Here is a 25569-nt window from a genome sequence, read left to right on the forward strand (position 1 = left end):
ATGAAGGATAAAGTCAAGACCATTTATTTAGACTGCTCTGTACTCAGTCAGTCACCTGCTGAAGAGAGAGAAAGTGAGAGACAGAAAGACACAGAGAGAAAGAGAGAAAAATAGAGAGTTTGACCACGGCTTCCTAACCCAACACTTAAAGCATGCTCCCACACACACTTAAAAACACACTTACACAGAGATTAGATCACAACTCTCTCCTCCACAGGACTTCGATGGGAGCAGAAGGCAAGTGAATGTTTGATTCAAGGTTTAATGCTATATATATATCCGATGCTAATAGGTTTAATAGGTGGAGTCATGTGATAAAACAACATGGCGCTGATCACAGCAGAGTTTGTCTTTGGGAGAAACGGCAACAAAACTACATCTTGTAAGAAACCTAATTCAGTTTTTTACATTGAAACCTGTTTGAGTCAAAATATCTATAGAGTCTATAGTTTCATCTGATTTGCCATTATTAAAATTTTTGTGATTTATTGTGAAATGCCACAATGGTAAACACAATGTACACTATAGTGAACACTAGCAATATTTTTTCATTCGAAATCCTTTATTAAATGTGCAAAAAAAAATTAAGCTTTTTATGGGGTTAGGATGAAATTAAGGTGCATATCAAACTGTTCTGAGACCAGTGCAGACAGACAGCACACTTGAGGTTAAGTCATTCACTATATAGGGAGCAAGGGAGCATCCTATAGATTTTCTATGCAGCTAAGTGCATTCACTCTTAACATCCAACCAAAAGTTCAGTTTCAGGCTGCAGATGATGTTTGGGCCTCTCTACATCTGTTGCCAACCTAGAAAAAAAAAGAACTTTGTAACATAAAAGTCAAATCAAGTATAGTTTTTAATTTAGCTTTACAGAAAATCAGCAGTAATGTCTGTAACGTCTCAATAACCAACACTCCTGGAAACATAATAAACAGTTTGATAAAAATAATCTGACTTTCTATAGCTTGGTATTATTTACAATGGACTTAGTCTCGCTGTCCCATCAATTTTTAGGAAAATTATTACTTCCTGGTTTCTGTGGGACCAGAACCTGTTTCTCTGAGTGAACACGACTACTTCCTGGTTTCCGTGGGACCTGAACCTGTTTCTCTGAGTTAGGGCTGGGCAATATATTAATTATTAACAAACAATTGTAGCACTATCGTGATTATCCTAATGATTGTATTGTGTATCTCAGCCCCCTCATCTGTAGAAAAATCTGGTAGGCCTACCATCTCCATACAAACAAAGCTGGCTGAATCATTCTCCCATGTTGTGCCACATGTGAAAAATAGTAAGAAGTTGAAAGAAATAACATTGGCAGATAGGTTTCAGATAGTCAAAAATATTTTTTTCTGTCAGTACTGTAAACAAATCGGGTTCAAGTGGCTGCTCAAGACAATTGACCCCCAATATAATTTGCAATTCTTTGCTCAGAAAGTGCTCCAGAAACTGTATCTTAATGTTTGCTAACAGCTGTCAAAGAGGTTATCTTGGACAACCTGCTTCATGACCATGTTGGACCTGTGGACAAGCCGAACCAGTGAGCCCTACCTCAGTCTAACTATCTATTTTATCAATGCCTGGGAGCTAAAATCTTATCTGCAACCAAACCAGTTTCTTTCCCGATTAACACACGGGAGAGGACATCACAGATGAAATGTCTGATGCTATTGCGTCTTGGAATTTGAAAAAGGAACAGCAAGTATGCATCACAACTGACAAAGGGAACAATATTATCAAATAGGTGGAGTTGAATAAGTGGACTAGGCTGCAGTGTTTAATGCTTTTCATATTGTTATTTTGGCACATTTAAATATGACTGAAAATTATTCCTTGTGATCATTTACATCAGTCTAAAATGCAATAATTGAAGTACTATGCAGTAAAAACCAACAGATTGTCCTTTGTTTTGTTCCTTCTCGTATGTAATATTGGTACAAGTAAATAAATATGATTGACTGAATGTTTCTTTGTGTATATTTAATAGGCAACTGTGAGTGTAGCTGTCTTGATTATTTGCAACTTGTTTACAGTGTGTTTAATGCACTTGGTAACAATTGCTGTTCAGATTATTGACAAAATTCAGCAAAATATTGAGATGTACAATGTTTGCCTATATTGCCCAGCTCTACTCGAAGTGAACAGGATTTCTTACTAGTTTCCTGTGGGACCAGAACCTGTGTCTCGGAGTGAACGTGATTACTTCCTAGTATCAATTGGACCAGAACCAATGGGTGCTTCTCATTTCTGAAATTGTGCATCTTCATTTCCTTTCCTTGCTTCCTTTCTTCATTTCTTAGCCCCTCCTTCTTTGGAAATGAGGAAAGGATGCATGGAAAGAAAACGAGGATGGAGGAATCGAATCAAGACAGATTTGTAAAAAGGAATGTCCTCCTCACACACGCATCACTTCAATTACATCGCAGCTGCATTACAACGGAGGGCTTTACATTATGCTGATGAAACTTGATTCATTTATATTTTCCTAATAAAAGCGAGGAAACCAGGATGCACAATTTAAGAAAGGAGAAGCACCCAATGTCTCAGAGTGAACGTGATTACTTGCTGGTTTCCATGGGACCAGAACCAATGTCTCTGTTAATGCTCACGCAATGCTCTATCAGTAGGGCCACAGGGAAAGGTGTACATTTTCGAATTGATGATGGAGTATGGCGTTTATCAGTAGAATGGGGTCAATTTCAGTGTACATGAACATTTGGAAGCAGAATGTTGATTTCCTGTGAGATCATGTTGCCCAAGCGTCATCCTAAAGTTGATGTATTGTCCAAGAATGATCCCAATAGAATGCTCTATGCAAACGTCTTTTTAGGGCCAAGTGAAAATACATAATCTGATAAATTTCTAATCTAAGTTTGTAATAACTGAAATGTTTGAAATCACTTGTAATGTGAAAAGACACACACACATACACCACAAATCTTTGGGGGTAAGTCAAACCCTCCCATAATTCCCACCCTGTCTACAACACCCATTGGAATTAGACTTGATCTTGGCTGTTTCCTTTGAGTGGCCATTTATCCAGCACACAAAAGCCAGCCTGGACAATGGCCCCAAAAGCCCACCGGCTGTGCCAACACATGCTCAGAAACATACACTCACTCCAAGGCGTCACTTGAGCCTGAAAAGCTTCTATCAAAGAAAGAAGAGACGATGCCTGGAAGAGAAAGGCCTTAATTAATATTAAGAAGGGTAAGTGGGGCGCTCAACTGACAAACTATGGAGTCTGATTGCTGCATTGAGAATAATCGGTGTAGCTTTCATAAAGAAATACCATGGAAAAATACTTTATATCTGTGTATCATATACCGTCTCTCTCTCCCATTCATGTACAATACTTACACAAAGCTTACTTCTTAAGGCTACAGACCGAGAGTAAACAAAGAGACAGGCTACTTGAGACTTGAGAATTAATTGAGAATTAATGAAAGGCCCTATACAAACACTCTTGCATGCAGACAAAGAGAGTTAATCTATCCATAAAAGAGGTAAAGGGTGAATGGCACGTGTCTGAGGGTGTGGTCTGAAGTTACTGTTGTCAGCTGTAATAATTTAAGCCTGTAGGATTAGGTCTGAATGGCAGATTGCGGTGTACCTCAAGTACGACTTTAATCTTCAACACACACACACAAGTCAATCCACCAATTACACCTGCAATTAGTTTGCTCTCAGTCAACGTTAGGGGTAATTTTAGGCCATTGTGTGGAAGAATACTGTCAGTGCCAAAAGAGATAGGGTTATATTCATTTCGGTGAGTGAGCGGGAGAAAGAAAGAGGAGTTTAACATTTTCTCAAGATAAAGTGAGAGGAGCTTGCCCATGCAGAATGTTCGGAGTGGTTCATCGGAGAGTGCTAGGTGGTTGCTAAGGTGTTCTGGGTGGTTGCTAGGCATTGCTGTATGATTGGTAGAGTGTCCTGGGTGGTTGCTGTGGATTTAAAGATGGTTGCCAGGGTCTTCTGGATGATTTATAAGCATTTCTAGATGGTTTCTAGGGTGTTCTGTGTGGTTGCTAGGCATTGATAGATGGTTGCCAGGGTGTTCTGTGTGATTTCTTGACATTTCTATATGGTTGCTAGGGTGATGAGGATGGATGCTAGGTATTGAAAGATGGTTGTTAGAGTGTTCTGGGTGGTTTCTGGGCATTTCTAAATGGTTGCTAGGGTGTTCTGGGTGGTTGCTAGGCATTGCCATGTGATTGCAAATGTGTTCCAATGATTCTTTAAGCACTTGCTATGCATTTACTAGGGTGTTCTAAGGGAATTGCTAGATGGTTGCTAGGATCTTCTGAGGTGGTTCCTAGGGAATAGCTAGATGGCTGCTGTGGTGTCCTGGGTGGTTCCTAGGCCATTGTTTGGTGGTTTCCAGGGGGTTCTGAGTGGTGGCTAGGCATTGCTATGCAATTTCTAAGGTGTTCCAGTGGTTGTTAGCAATTTTTATGCATTTGCTATGGGATTCTGGGTGGTTTCTAGGTTGTCGCTTACTATCAACAAGAAAAGAGCCCACCCTAAAGTCTCTATGATATTCTGGTTTCTAGACAGACTAGACTGAGGTTTCTCCATCATTGCTACAGGGTCTTTAAGTCTACAGGATTAAGTCACAGAACTTTTTTTATTCTATGCCAGTCAAAAATCATAAGTCTGATCATATCAAAATAATGGTTCCTTGCATCATTTGAGGTATCATTAATTCATGGACAAGTTACACATTGAAGTTTAACACTTAGGTGTTGGTCAAATCCCTAACAATGACCAAACATAATGGTGATTCTTGCCTCCTTAAGACCACTCATTTTGTAACTTATATTTTCTCATGCTGTAATATTACAAACAATTGTGATTCACTAGTCAATACAGATATATTCACGCAATCATTTCAAAAAACTAATTTTAAATGCTCTACGCAGAGCATAAAAAGAGACAGCAAGAGAGAAATGACAAAAGAAAAAGGATAAAGTGTCTAAAAGTTGTGTTTTGTCCTCTACTGCTTAATTGAATGATCCGAACAAAAGCATCAGACCCACCGACAACCCTTACAAAGAGCCTGTGTCAAAGGAAGAATTCATAGAGGTCTAAATATGAGCTCCATTTCCACACATGCACGTGCGCACGCACACACACGCACACGTCTGAAGCCAAGACAGTGCATCTCTTTTTCATTAGGGCCATTGTGCTGGATGAGATGGAGAGAGAGTGCCTGAGGTACAGATTTAGATGTCCTTCATTGTGCTTACACGAGTATTGTCTTGTCAGACGTATTTAGAAGTGCCCTGCATTACTTAACATAACACTAAGGAGAACACAAGTAAAAGAGAAAGACAGAGAGAGAGGATATGTTTCTTTGCATGGATTTTCTATTAAAAGTACAGCTGTTCACCAAATTATGTTAGCAAACAACAGCAATAAAGAAATAAATTGTGACAAAGCATCACATAGAAGCCCATTAGCCTTTGTGCATGCAAATATATACGTTATATTGCAATGATTTACAGATCCATATAGGTTGTTATTATAACTTACTCATAACTAAATTTTTGGTCTCTGCATAGTGTGTGTGCGTGTGTGTGTGTAATAAAATTGACTTTCGGCAACAATAAAACTGCCAATTCAACATAATACAGCTATGATTACAGGAAGAAGGAAGGTAATTGGGTTTCTATTTGGAAGTATAATATTTGGTTAATATAAAGTAAAGAATTGCATGATTGTCCATGTGTGTGCATGAAGATTGCAGATACTCTCTAGTTTTATTTCCTTCTGATATCAAAATGAGGCTGGCAGCAGTTTTTGGCACAGTGCCACTCACCTGCCTGTCCAACACAAAGGCCAATCCAGAAGAACAACAGAGGAACAGGATCACGGATACAGGATCACTCCCTCCCTCTCTCTTGCTCTCTCTAGCATTCCTACACACTCCCACACACATAAACACCAGTAGTATCTCATACGGCACACTGAAGTATCACTATTAGGTGTCCCAAGTTTTGCACAGAATGAGTGATTTTGCATATGACAACACAACACAACAGTTCAATTGTCTTAAATTGTGTAGATATATCCAAAATGTATTGATTTAAACAAATTCTAACACATAAGGCAAATCTTGGCCAAATAAAGTCACAGTATACTATATCATACCACGGTATTATTTTCCTGTAAGTGTGTGCATTCATGCATGCTTAAACATGTTTAGTCAAATATAAGTGCTTAATCTCAAAGAGAAGTCATACAGTATAACTCATACATATATTTATACATATAGGGAAGCCGAGGCTAATTGTCACATGGGAAGTTATCACAATGGCTATGACTCATGAGTAAATATATAGTTTTGAATCCATTGTAAAATTGCGCAAATGCTTTTTCAACAGAAACAGTAGGCTGACTTTTCTTTTGCTTAAGTCAGTCTTTGTATACAAAAAGGCAAAACACTGCCCCAAGTGTCCACTGAGGGGCTCTAAAAGCGAGTCGTGAAATAAGTTGTTTTCAGCTGTACAGGGAGATATACAGTGAAGAGAAGTGTATATTATATAAACTATACCCCCTAATACAAACCCTAAACCTAACCATTATTGGAGTAAAACGTTTTAATTTAGGGGAGGAGCGTAACCTCCAAATCGCATTCTCATAATCTGTGACGAGCGTGAAAACTTCCTGGTTTTAACACGGGATGCTAACTCGGGTCTCCCACACTGCTGACGGCCTCACGCAGTGCGCTTCTAGTCATGCCGGGAGGTAAGGTAAACCACACTGTGGAGCAGAGGGGGGCGGGGCCGGGTCGGAATATCGCGCGCCGGTCCCCAATCGGGCTGATGAGACGCACGAGGGATAAAGGCGGCCGGTGACGATGGTGAGAGAGAGAGAGAATTACGGGCATGTCCGTCATGTGTGTTTATGTTTGTGTTTTTTGGTTTAAGTTTTCATTAAATTATGATTTATGTTGACAAGCCGGTTCTCGCCTCCTCCTTGCCCATCCTTGACCGTGTTACATTGGTGCCGAAAGCCCGGGAAGGAGGAGGGATGCCCGTTGCAGAGTCCTCGAAAACTGCCGTCCACCCAGGGGAGCGCCGCTGCCATCTGCTGGGTGATGGAGTAGCCCGACCGCCCAGATGCGGGGAACGGCCGCTGTCAGCGGGGCAAGTGGGGACTGGATACCCCGACCGCCTGGAGCGAGGGAGCCGCTGCAGGGGGCGGAGGAGTGCCCTGCCGTCCCCAGAGACGCAAAGGGGTCGAGGGAGACCGCCATCCACGAGGGGAGAAGGGAAGAAACTCCCCGACCGCCCGGAACGGTAGGGCCGCTGCCAGGGGCGGAGGAGTGTCCCCATTTGCTGCCAGAAAAGCTGGGGGTCGAAGGTTTGACTCCAGTTCGCCCGGGGTTTGAGTGGCTGTTGTCCGCCTGAGTGTGGAGGAGTGTTCGAGGACTATGTGACGGTACATCTGAGAACCGGTGAGTGAGCTTTTTCTCTCTCTCCTCTCTCTCTCTTTCACACCGTGTTGGCCTTTTCCCTCACCTATTTTGTTTTCTTTGTTGTTGTTGTTGTCTTCCCCTCCTGTCTCCTTCCAGGGCGAGGAAGGTGGGGATGACCACACGGGACGCAAGATACACCCCGCCCCAGGGATAGGGGGGGATGTACGTCATGCCGGTGTCACCCCGGCCTGAGATAACGGCAGGAGGAGTGTGGAGCGGAGGGGGGTGGGGCCGGGTCAGAATATCGCGCGTCCGGTCCCCAATCGGCCTGATGAGGCGCGCGAGGGATAAAGGCGGCCGGTGACGATGGTTTGAGAGAGAAAGAGAGAGAATTACGGGCATGTCCGTCATGTGTGTTTATGTTTGTGTGTTTTGATTTAAGTTTTCATTAAATTATGATTTATGTTGACAAGCCTGTTCTCGCCTCCTACTTGCCCATCCTTTAACTGTGTTACACACACTAAAGCCGATGCAAAAATGTATGATAGTAGATGACACTTGTCAGTGTCAGCATAATGTGGCCGATCCCTAGCCTCCTGAGACTTGAGCATGACTGCTGTATGCATTTGCATTTCCCTTTTTGATTTGTAACTAGTAGCACCAAATAAACAAAGCAAAAAAATAACATTCTAGAGCAAATTGTTTTCCTAAAAATGTATGTCCACATATGAGGACAGGGAGACTAACTTATGAAATGTTAAACAATACCAAGCTATAGGAAGTCTGATTTTTGTTCATCAAACTGTTTATTATGTTTCCAGGAGTGTTGGTTATTCATGTTTTTGAGACGTTACAGATATTACAGCTGATTTTCCATATAGCTGTATAAATAATTCTGATTTAAACTAATGGCCAGCATCATCCAATCACTGCCAATCATGTTAAAATCAAATTTAGCATTATAAGCTTCTGAATCTATGTACTGATAATCATTGTCCCATCTCTGCCAAACATGTTGAATGTTCCAAACCTCATCTGCAGCTTGAAACTGAACTTCTGGTCAAATTTTAGAATTAAATGCACTTAACTACATAGAAAGCTATAGGATGTCCCCTTGCTCACTATTCTATATTTTCATCCTAACTCTGAAAGCCTCTGAAATAATTTTTTTCAGCTTTTGTATAAGCCCGTTGATTCTTAATGTGAAAATTCAAGTGCTTCTGATATGAAATCCCTTAAATTTTTTTCATTGAAACCTTTTTGGATGTAAAGAGCAGCGTATCTAGTTTAATTTGATATGCCACTTTAAAAAATAATATTTTTTTTTTTTGTGCTGATAAACATGATGTCCACATAAGTGAAAATTAGGACCTTATTCCTACAAAAGCTGAAAAAACAAAGCAAAAAACTAACATGTTAGTTATTTTTAATAACTTTCAACATTGACGTGTCATTTCGCTTAATTTTGTATATTTAGTTTTGTTATCACTATACAATGTGTTTCTATTGATTTACATTAATAAATGCATTCCTTTATATTTACTGTGCACTGCACCCTTAGGAGCGCTTCACGGACATTGATGCCATGCATGTGTCAAGTTTAACCCTAAATGACAGTGTAGAGTGTTGTGAACAGTATTAATTGAAATTACGCATTGCGTGTTTTATTTAATATTTCAGCAAATAGCCTTATCAAATTAGTGTCTGTAAACAGCAGGTTCCCATAGTGACTTACTCCACTAGAGTTAACACGTGTTAAGGGAACTTTTTATCTTTTTTAATAATTTTACTTTATATTTCTTTTTCCCAAGAAATCCTTACTTGAGTAGAAAGTGTGACATCTATCCCCAATCTGTGCACACATATACAGTAACTGTAGTGTGGTCATACAAAATAAATAAATAAATAAATTGGGTCGGCTGTGGCTCAGGTGGTAGAGCGGGTCGGCCACTAATCTCAGCGTTGGTGGTTTGATTCCTGGCCCACACGACTCCACATGCCAAAGTGTCCTTGGGCAAGACACTGAACCCCAAGTTGCTCCCAATGGCAGGCTAGCGACTTGAATGGCAGCTCTGCCGTGAATGTGTGTGTGAATGGGTGAATGAGATGCAGTGTAAAGAGCTTTGAATACCACTAAGGTTAAAAAGGTGCTATATACTGTAAGTGCAGACCATTTTACCATTTTACCATTCAGAATGCACACACAAAGATACACATTCTGTGCAGATGTCCTGTGGGAGAGTAACAGAAAGGTGAACAGAACGGTTGTGTTCTGAGATGTGATCTGTAATTTATTTATCAAATTTAGTTCTAGGCTGTGTGTATATGGATCTGTGTATGACCTTAGGCACAGTATTTATCAGCAATGAAAGGTCTGTCTGTCATAATGTCCCTGATCGCATCACTTATTTTGACTGTTTAGCCCTTAGCATGTCCGAGTGTGTGTATGTGTGTGTGTGTGTGTGTGTGTGTGTGTGTAGCAGTGCTGTCCAAATTCATGACATATTGCAGAAGATAAATCCCTTTCCTTACAGATATATACACACATAGTCATGCAAACACAGTGTGTAAATTGCTTTGTACAAACATGGGCACATTATCCTTTCAGTACATAAACTAGCATGCCGCTAACAAAGGCTTATTGAGGACAGTATTTCTAAATACATAAAACCTGCATGTTTTATCAGCCTAACTTTATATAACAAGTCCAGTGTTGTGGAGTAACTAACTAAAACAGGGGTTGGCAACCTTATTTAGTTGTAACATTTAGGAAAATTCAATTGCAAATTCAAAAACAAATATGGAAAGCCAAACGCTCCAAAAGTGGGACAAAATTGTGCTATCCAACTGAACCGTTCAGTGGATCTGTTTACTTGCATGACGTACGGAATTGTGTGGAGTGGATGTAGAAAAGTTTTCAGAAATGTCCTCACAAAGATAAAATGTATTAAACAGTTTTTTTTTATGTGTTTGTTTGTTAGTTTGTAATCTGTAGTGTTGCTAACTACTTTTTCAAAATAGTACCCTGATTGTAGTCGTATTTACTACTTCAAATTGAGTCAATGCGTAGCTTGTAGCAGTTTGAACTTAGCATTGCTAATACTCAATGAGTCGATACAATTCAACAGCTTTTCAGATTGACCCAGTGCCGGCATAACAAATAAGATGATCACAATTAACATTCTTGCACACAAAGCTCTCATAAGAGAATGAGAATTGAGAGGAAAAAAAACAAGAACGTTTCAGGGTCTCTTCAAACCTGTAGCACAGATTACGTCATGTCATGACTTTGACTGAAATACTGTATGACTTAAATTTCTTATAACAAGTCTTTATAAGAGTTGGCTTGTTCAAAATATGACTTTTACTCCCATAGTGAAAAACAAATGAACCAACGAACGATGTAATTATGGTTTAACTTTAAGACCTAACCCAAACCTAAATCTAGACATAAAGTGGTAACCCCCTTACCCAAACCCTAAACCTCCGCATTGAGTAAGACGAGAGGGAAAAATGTCCCTGGAATTCCACAGCACTGCTTCCTCCTGTCGAATGTCACCTGAGCTCACAGTTCCTGAAAGTAAACACACACACGCACACACACAGGGGAAAGCGGGGGTGGATAGAGGTGCACAGGAAGAAAGGAACAAGGAGGAGAAGAATAACAAGCACTGTGACACTGAAGAACAAACCAACATCTGCTGCAGTTTAAGGATTAATTCATCTTTTAATGCACTGACTCGTTCGTTTGTTTAGACCGACATCAAAATAGGGTTCCACTTGTTTGTTCTTATATTATTAATTATTAATCGTTGTAAGTGTGTGTTTGCCCCAGTAACTCATTGTGTCCTATTCTTCTCCCTCCCACTGTCTCTCTCACTATCTCTCTTTCTCTTTGTTTTTCTGTCCGACTTTCAAATTCAAAAATTTGAAGTCACTCGTTCTTTGTTATTACTATTTTCCACTTTTAAGATTAATAATTATGTTATGAAAATAACTAAATAAATGTCCAATTAAATAATGTTTTTGCCAAAAAACTGATAAGTAGGCCCAAAAAAAAAAATTTGTATAACACAGACGGACGGACAGACAGACGGACACTACTGCACCTATAAGACTTCGATATGTATACGACCTCTGTTATGATTGGCTAACCTCTTTGCATGTGAAATGAGTAACAACACTTCTTCTAAACCTCTGGATAAGTATTGATATGGGCAATCCAAGGGCTGATTTTTTTTATTATTATTATTATTATTATTTCGTTTCCATAAATTATCTAGTTGGAGTGGAGAGGGTGCTTTGAAACGTTAATGAGCAAAAGAGTAAATCCTGTTTCCACCAGACTGATCTTGCTATAATTTCGGCAACAGTAAGTCGAAAGTTCTTCAGTTGAAATAAGTCTGTACTTACCAAAATTGTAATCACTGCCCCCAGTGGCTGAAGCTGGAAGTGTTGTTGAACATATGGGCTCGCGGACTCCAGTTTCCAGGGTGAAATGACCACAAAGTGATGCCAAAAGCAGGTTGTATTTTTATTTGTAAAAGATGTAATACAGTCAATAGGAATACATATTGTATTAACTCAACCCCCTAACCCTAAATCTAACCATAAGTGGAGTAAAAAGTATTTACGTGAAAATGCAACCTCAGAATTGCACCAACCATTGTTTATGTTAACTACATTGGAATTCATGCAACAATATCTGATAATGGGTGCCACATGTCAGTAATTTGGTAGAATGGGTTTGATTTTAGTGTACATGAACATTCAAAAGCAACATGTAATATTTTTCATGAATTAACCAATTAAATTCAAATAATTCCCAGCAATTTCTATGGTTAGGAATTTAGATGCACTGTTTATGTGTACTATAATTTCTCTTGCTGGGACATCAGCATACCAGCGCAATCATGCTATCCACGTGCAGTCCACTGGACACACACATATATGTCTCTCTGCATGCAATTCGAACCGTGCTCAATCACCCACACCACCGCTCACCTTTCCACCCATCTCCATGGTAACAGGGCAGTGTGCACGAGCACTGTGGTCAGAGGACTGCATGTGTAGGGTAAATTGAGGAGTATGTGAGTACTAATCTGCCATGAGGTTATGTGCAGGGGGAGCATTTTGTATCCTTAAGTGAACGTTTTGCAATAGTTAGAAAGTATTTTGTATCCATTACAGCAATCAGAATGAGTCACACAGGGCAGCCTGGAGACCTTGTTCTGGCCAGGACGATTAGAGAGCTGGTGTGGGAGTTTTATTGGAGGGTATGGGGAGGGTGTGCTGGATGTAACACATCAGGAACTTTAGGAACGCAAGAACAGGTGGCCTATCAGGGCATGAATAGAGGAGACACAATCTTAGCTTTCATGAGGCAAGTGTTACTCATAACTATTGTCCATTCTTAGGGTTAGGGTTTGAATGAACCTCTAAGAATGAAATTTAGCATGTCCAGCACTGTTTGTGTTTTGTAGATTAATGGTTTCATGAATGGGCATGAACAGATTTTAGGGACCACTGTACTGTAGAAGTCACCCTTAGACTCACCTGCCTAAGTACTGCAAAAGGAGGCAAATGTTTGAACATACTTCATTCAGTTCTTAAATATTCTTGTAGTACACGTACAAACCAGCAATTTAAATCTTACCTGCTAGAAACGAAATCACTTGTGTGAAAGAAAGTACGCGCGCACACAGTCACACACATACTTACAAAAAGCTCATTGTTGAATCCTCAAAACTGAAACAACTGACCCATCAAAAGCACCCAAGGGATGAACCATTCACTGCTATATCAATACGGATCCTGTCACTTCAGCTAGTCAAACATAAAAACACGTCTTTGTGATCATTAACAAGTTATACTTGCATCTCAACATGTCAAAATGTACCCTATTTACTGTCTTAATATATTGTATGTTACTTATCTTATGGTGCATGATACATTAATATATGTAACTCCAAAGAACAAAATGTTTGTCTTTGTTTTTCTTTATCAAAATGTAATGACTTGCTCTATCAACTATGTAGGCCTATGCGTTGTTTAAGCAAACGCACATTCATGTCTGGCTCTATTCTGATATGGATTGCCCACTTTAATGGTGGATTAAAGTCCCACCCTACAATTTTTCTTGCTGAGTATCATGTTTTATTTAGAAACACATCACATTTTGTATGTACAATGGCTTGAGAATACGTTTCATGTTGACTTCAAAGGTGAAGTGTGTTATTTGTACAGCATTAGCAGCACCAAATGGAATTTGTTTTCCATTTTTAAAAGTTTGAAGGTTGATGGTGCGACAAAGAGGGCATGGCCGGGCCATAAGGATGGACGCCTGGTGCTGAATTACCCCAATCAGCTGGGATATAGAGGAGCCGGAGATGCCAGTTAGAGAGATTCAAGCAGCTGATGAATGCGTGCATTCTGCACGCATTCGATAAACAGATAGTCAGGTAGACCATCGGGTGGGTGGATGGATGGAAAAAGAAGCAAGACATATATATATATATATATATATTATAAATTCTGCCAAACATGTAGAGAGGTCCAAATAGCATCTGCATCCTGAAACTGAACTTTTGGTTGGATTTTAGAAGTGAGCACTTAGCTGAATAGAAAGCTATAGGATGCTCCCTTGCTCCCTATTTAGTGAATGACTCAACTCCAGTGTGCTGCTTGTCTGCACTGGTCTCAGAACAGTTTGATATGCACCTTGTTCTCATCCTAACTCCATATAAAGCATCTGAAAGCAACATTTTTCAATTTTTGGATGAACCCATTTATTTTCAATGTGAAATGCACAGTAAATATATAGGAATGCATTTACTAATGTTAATGAATAGAATTATATTGTACAGTGATAAAAACAAAAATATAAAACCTTTAGGTTAAAATGAGGTGAAATGACCCACAGATTTTATACTGTGAATTTCTTTTCAAAATAAACACATTTTTGGAACATCTGTCAGAAAATTGCTCCAAAAGCACTCATAAGCATACTACATGTTAATCAGCATGCCAAAGTGTGCAGAATTAACTAAATATATATGAAACAGGTTTCAGTGAAAAAAAATCAAGAAGTTTCTTACCAGAGGCACTTTTGTTGGTGCTGCGCCCATAGAAGTTCACGGAAATCAATGACGGGGTGTTTGGTCACGTGACTCTGAGCGGCAGAATTTTAACCCTTAAATGACTCCTTAGAGTGTCCTGAAAAGTATCCAATGGGTTTAAATGAATTTAAATTATGCATTGCATATAGCAAAGCCAAAAAAGCAAGTCCTCGCATGAGGCTGCAGGTTTGCACAAGGTTAAATGCATTTAAATTATGCATTGCAGATAGCAAAGCCATGAATACAGCATCCTCGGGGGTCACACAAGGATATATACATGTATGCATATGCATATGCATACATATAATATAATATATATATATATATATATATATATATATATATATATTATATATAGGGATGGATGGAAAAAGATAGATAGAAAAAGACAGACAGATAGATAGATAGAAAAAAGACAGACTGTGACGAGGCAGGCAAGGAATGAGGATCTATACGCAGCTTTATTAAAGAAAACAAGAACACACAGAATAAATCAAACCACAGGGAACCTCGCACAGAGCATAACACCACATGCAAGAACTGACAAATAAACTGGGGGAAACAAGGGCTTAAATACACATGGGTAAACAAGGAACACCTGGGGAAACAATCAGGGAATGAGAAACAATCAGGAGAAAACCAATCATAAAATGAAACTACAAAGAACTACAAAAACCTAACAGGAACTAAACAAGAACTTCAACATAAAAGCACAAAAACAAAAGACAACAGGGAATATGTGACAGACAGACAGACAGACAGACAGACAGACAGACAGACAGACAGACAGACAGACAGACAGACAGACAGACAGATAGATAGATAGATAGATAGATAGATAGATAGATAGATAGATAGATAGATAGATAGATAGATAGATAGATAGATAGACTGGCAGCCAAAAGTTTAGAATAATGTCCAGATTTTGCTCGTATGGAAAGAAATGTGTTCTTTTATTCACCATAGTGGCATTCAACTGATCACAATGTATAGTCAGGACATTAATAATGTGAAAAATTACAATTGTAATTTGAAAAACTACTTCAAAGATTTCTCATCAAAAAATCCTTCATATGCAGCAATGACAGCTTTGCAGATTCTTGGCATTCTAGCTGTGAGTTTGTTCAGATACTCAGGTGACATTTCACCCAACACTTCCTGTAGCACTTGCCATAGATGTGACTGTCTTGTTGGGCACTTCTCATGCACCTTACAGTCTAGATGATCCCACAAACGCTCAATGTGTTTAAGATCCATAACACTCTTTTCCAATTATCTGTAGTCCAATGTCTGTTTCTTTGCCCACTCTGACCTTTTATTTTAGTTTTTCTGTTTCAAAAGTGGCTTTTTCTTTGCAATTCTTCCCATAAAGTCTACAACCCTGAGTCTTCTCTTTACTGTTGTACATGAAACTGGTGTTTAGAGGGTAGAATGACCCTGAGGTCAGCTGAGGACTTGTGAGGCATCAATTTCTCAGACTAGAGACTCTGATGTACTTCTTGTACCTCTTGTTTAGTTGTACATCTGGCCTTCTACATCTCTTTCTGTCCTTGTTAGAGACAGTTGTCCTTTGTCTTCGAAGACTGCAGTGTACACCTTTGTCTGAAATCATCTGTTTTTTTTTTTGGCAATTTCAAGCATTATACAGCCATCATTCCTCAAAATAATGATTGACTGATGAGTTTCTAGATTAAGCTGTTTCTTTTTTGCCATTTTTGATCTAATATTGACCTTAAGACATGCTAGTCTATTCCATACTGTGGGAACTCAAAAACAAACACAAAGACAATGTTAAGCTTCATTTAAAAAAACAAATGCTTTAAATGGTTTTTTTTATATAATGGTGAAAAAAAGTGATTTTCTAGAACAAAATTAGCAATTTAGCATGATTATTCAAGGATAAGGTGTTGGAATGATGGCTGCTGGAAATGGAGTCTGTCTAGATTTGATCAAAAATGACTTTTTTCAAATGTTAGTGATAGTATAGTGATGACTATACTGACTATACTTTGTGATCAGATGAATGCCACTTTGGTGAATTAAAGTTCCAATTCCATTCCGAAACAGCAAAATGTATATATATATATAGAGAGAGAGAGAGAGAGAGAGAGAGAGAGAGAGAGAGAGAGAGAGAGAGAGAGAGAGAGAGAGAGAGAGAGAGAGAGAGAGAGAGAGAGAGAGAGAGAGACAAATATGAGACTTTAAATGTGTTTGTTTACATTTGATTAGATTTTTTGATTGTTTGTTTTTTGTTCCCCTTCTGTCACTCACTCGACATTGTGTCGATGTAGTGACACTATGGGTCTCTCTTGAGAGCCTCGGTTACCTCTTATATTTGAGAAAAGACCAATAAGAAATGGCGAACAGAATTTGCATGTCCCTCCTCCAGATATATGGATATAAAAGGAGGTAAGCGTGCATCTGTTCAGATTTTTTCTTCGGAGACGAGCGGTTGTGTTTCAGCGAGCTGAGTAAAAGCCACTGCTGTTCCACTCACCTCTAAAAGAGCGTACGCTGTTGGAGATATGGCGCAGTTCAGTGGCAGATCACACAGAGGCAGCGTTTGTGGATGGTTCAAATTCTCACATCAGTGTGGCATCAAGATTGGTTCGAGGCGGTAGACCTGAAGGACGCATACATTAACATCTCAATATTACCCCATCAAAGACCATTTCTACGGTTCCCTTTCGATGGCCAAGCATATCAGTACAAGGTCCTGCCCTTCAGTCTGTCTCTGTCCCCATCTTCATGACAGTCGCAGAGGCAGCTCTTGCCCCGTTGGGCATTTGCATACTCAACTACCTCGACGATTGTCTAATCCTAGCACACTCTCAACAGTTCCTCTGTGCACACAGGGACCTGGTGCTCAGGCACCTCAGCCAATTAGGGCTTCAGGTCAACTGGGAAAAGAGCAAGCTCTCCCCGGTTCAGAGCATCTCTTTTCTCGGCATGGAGTTAGACTCGGTCTCAATGACAGCACACCTCACAAGCGAGCGCGCGGTCTGTGCTGAACTGCCTAAGTACGTTCACTGAAACTATTTCAGAGGCTCCTGGGGCATATGGCATCCTCAGGGACGGCATATGAGACCTTTTCAGCACTGGCTTCAGACTCAAGTCCCGAGATGGGCATGGTGCCATGGCACATACCGTGTGAGCCTCACCCCTGAGACTCCACCCTCTGGCGGTCCAGCTGATTTGGGGTCGGTTAGGCAGAGCACAGGTAGATCTGTTTTCCTCCCAAGAATCCACCAACTGCCCACTCTGGTACTCTCTGACGGAAGCCCCCCTCAGCACAGATGCGCTGGAACACAGCTGGCCCCGGGGGTTGTGCAAGTATGGATTTCTCCCAGTGAACCTACTTGCACAAGTCCTGTGAAAGGTCAGGGAGGACGAGGTACAAGTCAAACTCGTGGCCCCCTACTGGCCCACTGGGCTTGGTTCTCGGATCTCACGCTCCTCGCGAAAGCACCTCCCTGGCAAATTCCTCTTAGGAAGGACCTTCTTTCTAAGGGACAATGGCACCCTATGGCATCCGCCACCAGCCATCGTAAACAAGATCACTCAAGCCAGAGCTCCCTCAACCAGGCAGCTTTATGCCCTAAAGTGGCGCTTATTCGCAAATTGGTGTTCTTACCGATCTGAAGACCCACAGAGGAGAGGCAGGAGGGTTGGCTGTCCCTATACACCTTGAAGGTTTATGTAGCCGCCATAGCAGCTCACCACGACAAAGTGGACGTTAAGTCGTTAGGGAAGCATGACCTGATAATCAGGTTCCTTAGAGGCGCCCGGAGGCTGAACCCTCTTGGCCATGCCTGTTCCCCTCATGGGATCTCTCTGTGGTCATCTCGGTCCTTCAGAGATTCCCGTTTGAGCCGCTAAAGTCAGTTGAACTAAAGACCCTCTCCTTGAAGATGGCCCTCCTGATTGCTCTCACTTCCATCAAGAGGGTTGGGGACCTGAAAGCGACACTGATACTTGACCTCCGGACTCTCATGTCATCCTGAGACCCCGACTGGGCTACGTGCCCAAGGTTCCTACTACTCCTTTCAGGGGTATCAGGTAGTGAACCTTCAAGCGCTGCCCTGGGAGGAGGCAGAGCCACCCTTAGCATTGCTGTGTCCAGTGCATGCTTTGCGCACCTATTTGGATCACACGCAGAGCTTTAGACACTCTGAGCAGCTCTTTGTCTGCTTTGGTGAACAGCAGAAAGGGAACACTCTCTCCAAACAGAGGCTTGCCCACTGGATAGTGGACGCCATTGTGTTGGCCTACCATACCCAGGCCATGCTCCCTTGCCCCCTTGTGGGTTCGAGCACACTCTACGAGGAGTGTGGCATCCTGTGGGCACTGGCCATTGGTACCTTTCTAGCAGACATCTGCAGAGTGGCGGACTGGGCAACACCCAATACCTTGCTGGTCTCGTCCCGTGTTTTGACAGGTCCGAACACATAGAATTCGGTAATATGGAACAGCTGGCCGGTTGTATCGCTTGCACATAGCGCCTTTCCCCTCCCCTGAGGTGAAGATGTGAGCTCTACTCCCCCAGTCAAGTCCACAAGTCACGGACTCTGGGTGTCCTTCCTCCCTAGCCCTCTGTCTCTGAATTGAGTGGAGGAAGGTCGCAGCCAGACCCACCGCAGTCACCGACTTGCCTGTACTGGAACAGGTGCTCCACAGGTTCTGATCATTCCAATAATCTCCTGTGATGTATTTTCCACGGTACAGTCCCCCTGTCGGCGCACCCACATCTCCCTTGGGCAGGGTTCCCTCTGCCCCCCCGGTCGCTGTGTTTGTAGAGCTCCTTCCCGCCGAGGCAGGACCTACCACCACGCCACTTCCATATGTGTCTGGTAAGCCCATGTGATGTACTTTGCCACATGTTAACCTCCCATGCTGAGTAGGATGTTCAAGAATAGAATAGGAAAAAAACGTGTTCCCCGATGCATTGTATAGTGTTAGATGGCCCCAGCTGCATCTAACACTATATGGAGAGAAAACATAGAGAGAGAAAAGGCCGTGATCCCATGCTAGTTATGTCACCCCCCCCATCTGGGATGTGGGGAAATATATGACGTCTTTTGGGGTGTTGGGAAAGGTTACGTGCAGTCTGATGCACCTGCTATTTTTACACGCAACAGCTTGATGGCACCTGCATCAGTAGTCCACGTAACATGGTTCAGCATTGTGCCGTTTTTAGATAGGGACCCCTAATGTAACTACATCAACACAACATCGATTGAGTGACAGAAGAGGAATGTCTCGGTTACTGTCGTGACCTCCGTTACCTGATGGAACGGGACCTTACAGACGCACTCTTACCACTTTTTATACCCGTATGTCCGGGGAAGGGGCATGCAAATTGTGTTCGCCAATTCTCATTGGCCTTTACTCAAAGATAAGAGGTAACCGAGGCACTCAAGAGAGACCCCAGAGTCACTACATCGACACAACGTCTCGTTCCGTCCATCAGGGAATTTTTTTGTTTGATGGTTGGTGTTTGAACATTCCGTCAATGTAAATCTTTGGAATTTTTCAGATATTTGGTTGTCCGCTTTGTGAAAACCATAAATCCAAGTAGTTAGAAAAGACACATTAACCTGAGTCAGAACAGTATGTAGGTCTGTGCCAAGTTTGGTGGATGAAACGTAAAAGCTCTATGAGAATTTACAGATGGTAATTTGATCTTGTTGTATACATTTTATATATAGCAGTATATAGGGTTAAAAATCTTAAACTATGTATGTAGAATAACAGTATGTAATCCTGCATAATGTTTGTTTTTGTACAAGTCACCCAAATATCCTCACATCTACCAAGGATTGGACAAACATTTAACTCCTTCCCAAGCTCACACCAGTTAATTGAGACAGAAATTGGCATGTCAGACAAACAGATCAATGTTATGAAAAGGCCAAAGCATTTATACTCTTCAGGAAATCAACCTAAAAATGGCTTAAACTTCAAAAGGACAAATATTTTAAATAACAAATATTTTGGAAAGAAATCACACACTTCACCTTTAAAGAAAAATGGAAGCAAAAATGCAGTGTGCAATCTCTCACTTTCTCTCTCTCTCTCTCTCTCTCTCTCTCTCTCTCTCTCTCTCAGACACATACAGAGCACACTAATTTTAGCATTGACTTAAGTGTGTCAAAAATCTTTGGGGATAGTTCCAACAGCTCTAGAATTACGACAATTGAAGGTACTTATTTTTCCCCAATGTGAGTTTGAAAAGAGGCAAGGGCCTCTTTAAATGATCGGCTCAAGCACACACTCACACAGTGTTTTAGAGAGCGTAATTAAATCACATTGATTTGGGGGTGCATTACAGTTCCCTAGAGCTGTGTTTAAAACCATACATCCTTCCAGAATGGTTACGAAATCTACTTAATTTAGGTCAAAATGGTATAATGACATGAAATGTATATAAATAGTTTTAAAAAGCAATACAGTGGATTTCATTTGCCATCAGCAGGCACTAAATAATAAAACTAGATTTTTAAACTTTGCTGTAAATTCCTCTGTATGTATGTGTGTGGTGGACCTGTCTGATGTTGCTAAATATTTCCACTTTAGTCCAGTGTGATCTCAGCCAAGATCGTGTAAGATATACTCTCACACTCCAAACCCTGAAAACACACACACATGCACACATTACAAACCCTGAGACATCCACACTCACACTCTCACCCCCCACCCACACAGCCGAGAAGCCTCATAAACACCCTTAAAAACTTAAAGAACACACATTTAAGCCAAAAAAACACTTGCTAGGATCCACCTATGAGACTAGATGAGACAAATCTGTTAATAAACAATTGGGAGATGGATGAATGAAAGAGGAAGAACAAATGTGTAATTCCATTCACCAGTGATTCATCCACTTGTAATTATGTGTGTGTGTGTGTGTGTGTGTGTGTGTGTGTGTGTGTGTGTGTGTGTGTGTGTGTGTGTGTGTGTGTGTGTGTGTGTGTGTGTGAGCATGTATTTATCACTTTGTGGGGACCAAATGTCCCCATAAGGATAGTAAAACCCGAAATTTTTGACCTTGTGGGGACATTTTGTCGGTCCCCATGAGGAAAACAGCTTATAAATCATACTAAATTATGTTTTTTGAAAATGTAAAAATGCAGAATGTTTTCTGTGAGGGTTAGGTTTAGGGGTAGGGTTAGGTTTAGGGGATAGAATATAAAGTTTGTACAGTATAAAAACCATTATGTCTATGGAAAGTCCCCATAAAACATGGAAACACAATGTGTGTGTGTGTGTGTGTGTGTGTGTCTGTGTGTGTGTGTGTGTGTGTGTGTGTGTGTGTGTGTGTGTGTGTGTGTGTGTGTGTGTGTGTGTGTGTGTGTGTGTGTGTTTGTCTACACGTGTACAAGTACTCTCTTGGCTAATAGGTCACAAATCATGGCTCTGTGTGTAAGTGTGTGTGTTTCTTAAGAACATGGCTTCAAGGCAGCGGTTCGGGTGACAGAGAGTTCAGAAATGCAGCGTTGCATTTTTCAACATTCACCTCAGCATTTTCTCCTGCACACACAAACATCAGCTATACCAACGGGTATTTTGCGCTGTTTGAGTTTAGTGAAATGTACAATCCAGCAAAATAGATGACAGGAGAGGAGATAGAGAAAGTGATGCACTGCCATTAAGATGAAGCAAGATGTGTAGAAAGCTAACTGACAGAAATTACACACACTCTCTCTCTTACTCTCTCAACATCTGAGCCGTCCAACTTTATTTATCCAACTCTGGCAGGAATGTGGGACTTTTCGTCTTTTTGTTTCTCCAGCACAACAATTACAGGAACAATTTCATCAGTGTGGAATTCTTCTAAGTAACCTATAGAGAATGAACAATAGAGTGAGAAGGAGGAATGAAAGCAGTTTAACTACTTTCAATTATCAATAGCTTTTAAAAAGTAGAGAGTAATTACCTGTAACTGAAAGTAGCGAAGCATGAGCGTAGCTCAACTGTTTAAAAATAGTGTACCTTCTCCGGCAACACTTTGAATCATTAAAGCATGACAACCACTATATATATATATATATATATATATATATATATATATATATATATATATATATATACAATATATAGCTTTAACAATCATACCAGAAAACATATCTGAAAGAAAACAACTTTGCCAAACAATTAACAGATTGACATCCATCCAGACTGCTGTCATGACACAACTCAATCTTATGATGCTTTTCCAGCAGACATGCACACAAAACAGTAGCCTGTCCTTCTTTTCTGTGCTATGGACATGATGTAAAGACGCAAGGACGAATTAAGCAAACATTCGATTTTGTGCCAAATCCAACCTGACAGCTCAAATTTAAATCATTATTGTAGGCAAGGACATGGTTTTGAACAAATATTGTTTGTACAAGAAAAATACCCCTATTGTTTAAAATGATATAACCTGCTAATAATCTCAATTAGAAAGAAAGAAAGAAAGAAAGAAAGAAAAGAAAGAAAGAAAGAAAGAAAGAAAGAAAAAGTGTGGCGGTAGAGACGGAGACATATGTTGGGGAGTGAGTTCATGCTCCCCTTTAGCAGTTCTCTGTATCACACCAACATGCTGCAACAAGCCTGACCCAAACCTGGCCTCAAGATCACCTCTCTCGCTCTCTCATTCTCTCTCTCTCTCTCTGGTCTTCTCTTCTCCTCTACCTGCCCTCTGCCCACCCTCTCTCAGCTTCTCCTGTTCTATCTATATCTCTCTGTCTGCCTCAGGTGAGCATTTCATATATAGAGGTCTTGGTCCTTTATGTGGACCTGCTTGGAAAACAAACAAAGTTTTTTCTCCAAACAATCAGTGGGCACTAGAAATGATTTATGAACCATTTAATAATGAACAATGAACTACGCCCATCGGCATTACGTGAAAAAACCTTGACTATATCAAAGCCACACAAAGATGATGCAACATCACAATAGAGCACTGTCTGATCTCCCAATTTTTGCAGCATTTTAAGCTAACATATGCATTACCAACTAAGGTTGCCAACATTTTGCCACAGGAATATGGGACATTTGAGCATTCTGAGCACTTAAATATGGGACGGGACCCACTTGAGCACACAATGTCCACGCTTCAATCAACACAATGCCTTCAATCTGAAAAATGTTGCCTCTGCATCCTCCTAGAGCAGGGGTCACCATCACGGTGCCCGCGGGCACCAGGTCGCCCCCAAAGACCACATGAGTCGCCCGCAGGCCTGTTCTAAAAATAGCACAACTCAGCTGCGTATTAAATTTTATTTTATTCTGTTGCTATTCATTTTTTTTTAATCACACTTGCATTTATATAGATTTAAAAAATGAAAATATCTTAAAAATATGTTTCTTATACATGAAGTTTAGATAAGTTTAGGTGAACTCTGACGTCCTCCAGTTCGGTCAGTATTGTGCGTGTGACAATACAGTGCTCGTGGAGAGTAGGCTAAGCTAGAGGCGCTGAACGTAGTTTCTTACCCCAAAAACATGGCAGAAAAAAGAAAGAATACGTATCACTTTCACAACGAATGGGAGTCGGGAGTTCTTTTTTACTACTGTGAAAGAAACCTGCATGTGTCTTATATGCGGAGCGACTGTGGCAATGGCAAAGCGGCACAATGTGGAAAGACACTTTACTACGAATCACAAAAACTACTAACTACCCACCGGGAAGCGCACTACGGGCAGAAAAAGCCCTTGAGCTAAAGACAGCTTTGGGTAAGCAACAAGCTTTTTTCACAAGGCCGGCGAAAAAGTCACAAAAAGCAACCGAAGCCTCTTTTAGAGCTACGCATTTCCTGATCAAGAAGAAGAAGGCATTTTCAGACGGAGAAGTTGTCAAAGAAGCAATGATGATAATTGCTAACACTGTACTTAAAGACGAGAAATATGGAAGCGATGTAATCGCCACTCTCTCCGACGTCCAACTGGGGGCATCTACGATGGCTAGACGAGTGTCAGCTTTGTCCAGTAACTTGGTCGATCAGCTGGACCGGGATCTGGCGAGGTGCAGGTGCTTTAGCATCCAGTGCGACGAGTCCGTGGACAGCACAGCGCAGCTGATGGTTTTTATCCGGATGGTGTTTGAAGATTTCTCCACAAGAGAAGAACTCCTGACACTACTGCCCATAAAGACAACTACGAGGGGAGTTGACATTTATAACACAGTGAAGGAGTTTTTCGTGCAGAAAAAGGTACCATTGGAAAAGCTGGTAGCGGTGACCACATATAGGGCTCCTGCTATGATTGGCCGACATGCAGGTTTCATCGCTCACTGTAAAGGTGACCCAGACTTCCCAAAATTTCTGCAGTACCACTGCATCATTCACCAGCAGGCATTGTGTGCCAAAGTGATCGGCTCTGGGCACGTGATGACTCCCGTTGTGAAAATCATAAACAATATCCGCTCCAAAGCAAAACAGCACAGGATTTTCAAAGTGCTATTGGAGGAGATGGCAGCTGAATATGGTGACCTGCTACTACACACAGAAATCAGATGGCTCAGCAGAGGACGAGTTTTACTTCGTTTTTTGTCACTTTTGGGTGAAATCAAAGAGTTCATGCAGTCCAAAGGCAAAGACGACCAATTAAACTGCGAGCTGCAAGGTAAAGGCAAGACTGTTGTTAATATGATAAGTGCTTTAAATGCATTTAAAGCCAAAATGAACATTTTCTCTGTGGCTCTACAGAGAAAAAAGGTGCTGCACTTTCCCTCTGTGCAGTCAGTGCTGAAAGACAATGCTTCTGCATCTGATACATTTGACAAAGTTGCAGACAAGTACTATGAAGTCATAAACAGACTTGGGCAAGAGTTTGAGAATAGGTTTTGTGACCTAGATCAGCTTGAGCCATGTGTATCATTCATTTCCAATCCTTTCATGAATGTGGACACAACAAGCTTTGCTGAGCAACTAAGTACAACGTTCAACTTGGATGCTGGACAGGTGGAGATTGAAATCATAACATTGCAAAATGACCTCCACCTCAAAGCCTACCAGGCTGCACCAAACTTTTGGT

Source organism: Xyrauchen texanus, chromosome 47 (assembly GCF_025860055.1).
Source record: "Xyrauchen texanus isolate HMW12.3.18 chromosome 47, RBS_HiC_50CHRs, whole genome shotgun sequence".
NCBI lineage: Eukaryota > Metazoa > Chordata > Actinopteri > Cypriniformes > Catostomidae > Xyrauchen > Xyrauchen texanus.